We start from the raw sequence: 8413 nt of genomic DNA on the forward strand, positions 1-8413 counted from the left end.
AAGTGACGAAGAAAAAGAGAAACAAGATGGTGGGTGATTGTCCACACAGGATCCTCCGCAACAGTAAAAAGGAAGAATTATGTGGGTCAATGTGGCAAAGCTTCCGAATGTCATTCAGCAAAAAAAAAAAAAAAAAAACGTGTCACAGAGTGGGGTGTTGCACTGAATCTTTTTGTTGATCTTTTCTTAAAAGGACATTCACGTTGCTTGTAAGTAAAGACCACTATGGTCTGAGCAGCTGGTGACTGAGTTTTTCGAACCATCAGTCACAGTGAATTTGAGGAAAAGCAGTTTCTGGGGTGCAGTAGGGTAGGAAGGCAGCAAACTGAGACCATCCTCAGAAGGTGGGTCAGTGTCAGGACCTGCCCTGCCTGAGTTTAGCATACAGGAGTTTTGAGACATAGAGAACTCAGCCTTTTCTCTATTCCAAAGGTTTCCTCGTATCATGAGGTTTTTAAGGCAAGTGATCTTAGAAGCCAGCTGACTCAGGTGGTAATTTTTTTAAGGTTTATAGTGCCCATAGTTCCCAGAATATTTTTAAGGGTCTCTAGCTCAGTACTGGGGACAGCTACTTTTCCATTGCTGTGACAGGGTACATGACACTCAAGCAGAGAAAATTTACTTTGATTCATAGAAAATTTACTTTGAAGAAAGAATTCAAACCGCCACAACAGGGGAGGCATGGGCAGGTTTTCTCTTAACTATTGTCCAGGAAGCAGAGCTAGGGGTTAGAGTCGCAGGCAGGTCTGAGCCTCAAAGGCTTGCCCCTAGAGGTCCTCTTATTCTAGCATCTCCTCAGGACACCAGAGCCTTCAAAATAGCCCCACAAACTGGGGAATCAAGCATTTAAACATAAGACTAACAGTGACATTAGATTCAAACCAAAATAGGCAGAAGACTAGGTCCAGGAAAACAAATAAGGTTTGGGAATTATGTGTGAAAATAACACCCACGTTAGAACAACAGCAAAGTTGCCTTGCGGCCATGTACAAATGACTGGCAACTGGTGACCGGCCACCACAGCCAGGATCTGAACGTGAGTTACCCCAGACTTTGAACTTTGTGGGACAGCACATTTTTTTCTTCATGCTTTCCCTGTTCTACATCAGGTGATCATTTCAACCATGGTCATGGTGCTAAAGGACCTGCTAAATTTGGCCTCATTCCTGCCTTGGCAGGCTGCCACGCATGGCCAGGATGATAGAGGAGTGTTTTTACAAGTGTCAAGCCTCAGGAACATCCTGTCTGATAAAGCGCAGAGTCCAACAGCATCAGGGGAAAAACACAGGTCTTAGTTTCATTCTAACTCCAGTTGTGGGATTGGCCGACTCACCAAAAATTTACAAAAGTGCCAACTTCATAGTTGTAATTTCCCAGATCTTATGTGTGAGAAACCATTTGGGGATAAAAGTGGTTTTCACTTTGAGTAGCTTTTCTCATATTTCCTTCCCTCAAACAGAGTGAGAAAGAAAAGCAAGGTACGAGCAGCCAGAAGCCAGACACGGGGAGGGAGCTGATGGTTACGCCATCAAGGAAAGCAAGGTTTACTCTGGGCTTCTGCTGCTGGGTGGTGGCTTAGCATGCTAACACTGAGATCAGGGACAGGAGCCCTCTATCCATGAATGGCTCCTGCCACCCTAGGGAAGGAGGGAGAGAGAATGTGCCACACCAAATTTTTCCTCCCCTCATATCCAATTATGATGCTTAGTCTCCTATGGCTGTGAGCTCATGGATCAAATGCAAAACAAGGACATGCACAAAATGAAATTTTTAAAAAATTCAGGAATCTGTCTTGCTGGGGGGGGGTATTGTTAACAAGAGCAGGTAAATTTTACAGAATTGTAAAAATTGGAGTGAATTAGTTATTTTCCTCTGCAATAAGTTTAAAGACAAAGAAAAATTATTTTTAAGAAAATCAGCTACATTTAAGTGCTCAGAGTTAACTTTTTGGTTTGCTGTTGGTTTTTGAGGCAGAGTTTCACCATTGTGGTGATTTGAATAAGGATGTTCTCCATAGATTCATAGAGTTGAATGTTTGATTATCAGGGAGTGGCACGACTAGGAGGTGTGGCCATGTTGGAGTAGGTGTGGCTTTTTTTGAAGGAAATGTGAAACTAGGGGCAGGCTTTGAGGTTTAAGATGCTCAAGCCAGGCCCAGTGTCACTGTCTCTTCCTGCTGCCTGCTGATCCATATGTAGAGCTCTTAGTTCCTTCTCCAGCACCACATCTGCCTGCATGACCCATGTTTCCCACCACGATGACAAAGGACTAAAACTCCGGAATGTAATCCCAGCGCCAGTTAAACACTTTCCTTTATAAGAGTTGCCATAGTCATGGTGTCTCTTCACGGCAATAGAACTTTAGCTAAGCAACTATATAACCCAAACTGGCCTTGAGCTCATAGCACTCCTTCCCCCTCAGGCTCCCCAGTGCTGAGATTACAAGGCATGTGCCACTATATCTGGCTGAAGATTGAATATTCAACATTGTGTTTTACTTCCTTGATGTGAGAACATGATATAAATGTTTTCTTTAGTAAGTAATAGATTCCCTTTTAATGCCTTTATTTTGCTTACAATTCAGGAAAGTAAATCGTAAAGTAGGATAGAAGAAATACACTAAAAATTACAAAAACAAAAACTGTTTAATGCAATTAAACAGCAACAGAATAATTTATTGCTCCCTCTGCCATCATCACTCCTGTTTTCAGTGAAACCTGAGGCTAATTGGGACTCTTTTTGAATAAGGACCAAAAGGTACCACATTAAAACATTGTGTGGGATTCAGGGCTTAGCAACATGTTGTTTGGAGGAGGGACTTGAGGGGCGGTGACAGAAGCCAGCTTGCGAGCCACTGAACCACAAAAGGAGGACCATTAACCTGGCTCAGTAAGAAAACAAATGATGTGCCGGCCTTCAAGGAATACTTCGGCAGCTGGGGATCAGTTACAAGCACCCGATCTCATCAGTAATTCCTCAGGCCCAGACTTAAGACTCGGTGCAGGACAGTTTCTACAATTCTGTACCAGACAGACTAGATAAAGTTGAGACCACAAGCTTGTCCTCTGCTGCAGCCTTTGAGCACCGAGGCCACAGTTTCCATTTGCCTTAAAACGACACAACATTTTTGCTGCATTACCAAGGCCACTTTAATTTATCACTTTGTTTTAAAGAACTTCACCATCCTAAAATAGCACAAAATTACTCATTCTGTTGGAGGGTACTGCAGCCTTACATAAGACACAAAAATCTTCCACGGATTGGGCCAGGCTGAGCCCAGGCCCAAGCCTTCTAAATTCCAGCAGTCACCAATGGAAGCTGCTTGGTTTTTAAAGCAAACAGTCTAAGTTTTGTTTTTCTTTTGAAACAGGGCCTCATGTAGCCCAGGCTGCCCTTGAACTGAAAAAGTAGCCAAAGATGACCTTCTACTTCTGATCCTTCTGCCTCCAGTTCCCCAGTTCTGGGATGACTGGCCTGTGGCAGCACACCCAGTTGTTTGGTTTTTGTCTTTGTCTTTTGTTTTGTGTCTTTTAATCATTAGTGCCACAAAGAATGATCTGATGAGCCAGGAAGAAGCTGTGCAGCCAGGCTCTACATCCCCCACCTTGTCTCATCCATGCTGCCTGTGATAGCGTACAGACAGCTGGTCCCCCAAGCCACCTTTCTCCCAGTTTTCCTCCATGTCATCCTAAGGATCTATGAACCTCCTTTTTATATGTTGAGTTTTGCGTTGAATTTCATGTTTTAAATTTCATGTAAAGAACTTAGTTTGGGACTTCACTGGAGACCGAAGACAATTTATAAAGCGAGTATCTTGGTCTAGAACCCACTGGCCACTGGAACCCACTGAGCTAGTGTTAGCACAGAAAAGTACCAGGACCCATATAAACAGGGACCTCATGGGCTATAACAACGCTGCCAACAAAGGTTCAGCAAGCCTGATTCCAATGCTAAGTGATGGAAAGCTTATGAATGATGTGGTTCAATTGAGTCAGTAAACAGTAGCTGGATACAATCTGACTACTGAGTATTTATCCAAAGGAAATGAAATCAGTATATCAGAGGGATGCCCACACTCCCTTGTTCACTGTGTCATAATTCACAATATCCAAGACACAATACCAAGCTCTTGTCATTGCAGGACAGTCTTTCTCACATTCTGTGAGTGATCTTTCTCACGTTAGCTGAAGGGTTTCTGCCCTCACCCTCCATGTCCATCTATATCACCTGAGAACTTTCACTCAGCTCTATGTGCTAGCAAAGACCCTGAAGCAAGGCTCCATTCTGTCTATGCCAACCTCTAAGCAGGCGTGAGCCATATTCCGACCTTGCGTTTTCTGCATAGTTCTTGTCATGGTTTATGGTATGCACTGTGTGGCTTCTAAGTTAAGCTCAGGTTTCTACGTTAGATCGTGGACTCTGTGACAGCTGGTGGTTGTTCTTGAACTTCTACTATTGTACATAGCTGACATGTGCTATTCAAGAGTTTGAATAATAAAAAAGAAAAAAAAAAACAGTGAGTATCTTGAGAAATACAAATGAATCCTGTTTTCCAGAAGTTTTTCTGGGATTGTCTGTGATTCGATGCTCATCTCCTGGCTCCCTTGGCCTCCTGTTGCCTCTGTGTGCACAAACAGCCTCATGGTCTGTCTTGAAAATCAACATAATGGAATATATAAGAGGATCAGGCAGAGAAAAGCCCGGTCTTATTAAATTTCAGTATTCCGACTTGCTTTTGTGTTTCTCATTACCCCTCCAGTCTCTTTGTGAAGAGGAAGAAGACTCTGCATCGCAAATGCAGCCCCTCCCCCAAGGTCAGAGGAACCTAGCCTGGGGTCAGCCATTACTGAAGCCTGCAATGTGTTCCACTTTTGTTGAGTTTTTTTTTTTTTTTTTTTTTTAATTCTATTTTAGAGGAGACCTTTGGGAGATTCTTGCAATGACATTCTGCTAAGGGGGAATCCAGCAGTTAGTGGCATTATTAAATGCCCCCCCTCAAACTAGAATCTGCCATTCACAAGCCTTGTCCCTTAGGAGCTCAGAGAGCTCTGGGTTTTATTGTATTACTCCTCACATTCCATGTGAGGGGGCAGGATGAGACCACTTTAAATCAAGGCCTCTTAGACAGTTTTCATTCACAAACTCCTTTCTGCCTGAGAAATTTCTAAGGGACCCTGCATACACAGGAATCTAAAATTGGTATGTAAATAAAAAAATGCAATGATGATGAACAGTAACTTTATTTTAAAACAATTCTTGCTGCATGGTATTGGCATAAAAACAGAAAGGAGGATCAATGGAACCGCATAGAAGATTCAGAAATAAACCCACACACCTATGAATACTCGATATTTGACAAAGAAGCCAAAACCATTCAATGGAAAAAAGACAGCATCTTCAACAAATGGTGCTGGTCCAACTGGATGTCCACATGCAGAAAAATGAAAATAGATCTCTATTTATCACCCTGCACAAAACTAAAGTCCAAGTGGATCAAAGACCTCAACATAAAACCAGATACTCTAAATTTGTTAGAAGAAAAAGTGGGGAACAGCCTAGAACCCATTGGCACAGTAGACAACTTCCTGAACAGAACACCAACAGCACAGGCTCTAAGAGCAACAATCAATAAATGGGACCTCATGAAAATCCTCATGAAAAAAAGGACACTGTCATCAAAACAAAACGCCTGCCTACAGATTGGGAAAGAATCTTCACCAACCCTTTATCTGACAGAGGATTAATATCGAGTATATACAAAGAACTAAAGAAGCTGAAAAGCAGCAAACCAAGTAATCCAATTAAAAAATGGGGAACAGAGCTAAACAGAGAATTCTCGACAGAGGAATATCGAATGGCAGAGAAACACTTAAAGAAATGCTCATCCTCATTAGCCATCAGGGAAATGCAAATCAAAACGACCCTGAGATATCACCTTACACCCATCAGAATGGCCAAAATGAAAAACTCAAGGGACAACACATGCTGGAGAGGTTGTGGAGAAAGGGGAACCCTCCTCCACTGCTGGTGGGAATGTAAACTGATACAACCACTCTGGAAATCTCTCTGGCGCTTTCTAAGACAATTAGGAATAGTGCTTCCTCAAGACCCAGCTATACCACTGCTAGGTATATACCCAAAGTTTGCTCAAGTACACAAAAGGGATATTTGCTCAACCATGTTTATAGCAGCTTTATTTGTAATAGCCAGAACCTGGAAACAACCCAGATGTCCATCAACGGAGGAATGGGTACAGAAATTGTGGTATTTTTACACAATGGAATACTACTCAGCAATCAAAAAGGAGGAAATCATGAAATTTGCAGGCAAATGGTGGAATCTAGAAAAGATCATCTTGAGTGAAATATCCCAGAAGGAGAAAGACAAACACGGTATATACTCACTTATATAGACCTATAAGATATAATAAACATAATGAAATCTATACACCTAAAAAAGATAATCAAGAGAGCGGACATGGGGTAAGATGATCAATCCTCGTTTTGAAAGACAGATGGGATACACATTGAACATTGACAGGAGTCTACTGAGCGCATTGGAAAGACTCTAACTAGCGGTGTTTTCAAAGCAAAGACTCATGACCAAAACTTTAGCAGGGTGCAGGGAATCATAAGAAAGAAGGGGAGTTAGTCTGATGAGGAAAGGATAGGAGTTCCACAAGGACCAAAGATATCTGGGCACAGGGTCTTTTCTGAGACTGACATGCAACCAAGGACCATGTATGAATGTAACCTAGAACCTCTGCTCAGATGTAGCCTGTGGTAGCTCAGTAACCAATTGGTTTCCCCTAGTGAGGGGAACAAGGACTATTTCTAACAGGAACTCAATGGCTGGCTCTTTGGCCTCCCCACCCCCCAAGGGAGGAGCAGTCCTGTTAGGCCACAGAGGAGAGCTTTGCAGCCAGTCCTGAGGATACCTGATAAAACAGGATCAGATGAATGGGGAGGAGGTCCCCCCTATCAGTGGACTTGGCAAGGGGCACAGTGGAGAGGAGGGAGGGAGGGAGGGAGGGACTGGGAGGGAATGAGGGATCAGGACACGGCTGGGGTACATAGTTAATAAAATGTAACTGATAAGAAAAAAATAAAATACAAAAAAAAATAATTCTTGAATATTTACAACTTTACCATTTATTAAAAATGAAGACAAATTTACATACTAATAAGATGGATGTGATTTACTTTTACACAAAGAATGAAATCTTAGCTGAATATTTACTTGATACTACAGGATGCAGAGGATCTCCAACATTTTCTCTAACTTGATTAATGTTTTGATTTTTATAATCATCAATTCAAAGAATGCTGCTTCTCATAAATTTATAGCACAAAATTATGGAAGTATGTTTTGGGCCATTTCTACCTCAGAAATTGTTGGAAATTCTGTCCCAATCCCAAGCCAAAATCCATTTAACAATCTTTTAAATGAAATTCATGTCAGCAACACAAACAACACTCTTTTTTTTTTTTTTTTTTTTTTTTTTTTTTTTTTTTTTTTTTTTTTTGCTTTGGTGTCAGGTTTTGTTGGTGTTTGTTTGTTTTGGGTACTTTTTTATCAATATTTATTTATCATTTTGTAACTTCACACACATTTACGCATGTAAGTAGTTCATATGTAGCTCCACGACTCCCTCCAAGGCCTCGCCAGCTCCTTCACAGCCCCCTCACAGGTCCACGTCCTCCCAGACCTCCTCACCCCAGCTCCCTCCAGACGTTATGAATTTTTGTTTTTATTTTTTGTTAACAACCCAGTGAGGTCAACTAGTGGCGCCCGCATGTGCTTGCTGTAGGCAACATACAATAAGCCAGTTCTCTTCAAGGAAGGAGACAAACAACAATTTTAAAAATCAAGCGTTCTAACAAAATGCAATTCAGAGATACACCAATTTGACATTTCAATACTGAGAAATGACGGTACAAGCCATTAAAGGTCTCTGTAATTAAGCCACTGTTTCTATAAGAGCAGACTGCTTTGTGTCTATAATAAAAAGGCCATGGTTGGTAGCACACAGTAGCCTTGAATCCTAGGAGAGGTTTTCCAGGCAGCGTTGGTTGGCGTGGCGTGGCGTGGCGTGACAGCATGCACAGGGCAGAGTCTGCATATTCTGTGTTGCCAACCAAGCAAAGCTGCAGCAAAGGCGCACAAACAACATGGGTCATGGGTGCTACAGAAACACCTTTGTTTCATTACGTCTGTTGTTGGACATTCAGAAAACTGGTGGTAATGTTCCATGACCCCCACATTCAACTGTACAGTCCCATGGGGATCTACCCATGGGAGCCACAGCTTAAGGAGCTGGGTCTCTATGATGCCCCACAGGGTTGTAGTGGTACTGTGGAGACCCCCAGTTTCTCATTCCCGGATCATCTGACTAAATAGAAACTAAATAGAAA

Source organism: Psammomys obesus, unplaced genomic scaffold, assembly GCF_907164565.1.
Source record: "Psammomys obesus unplaced genomic scaffold, mPsaObe1.curated_primary_1811, whole genome shotgun sequence".
Lineage (NCBI taxonomy): Eukaryota > Metazoa > Chordata > Mammalia > Rodentia > Muridae > Psammomys > Psammomys obesus.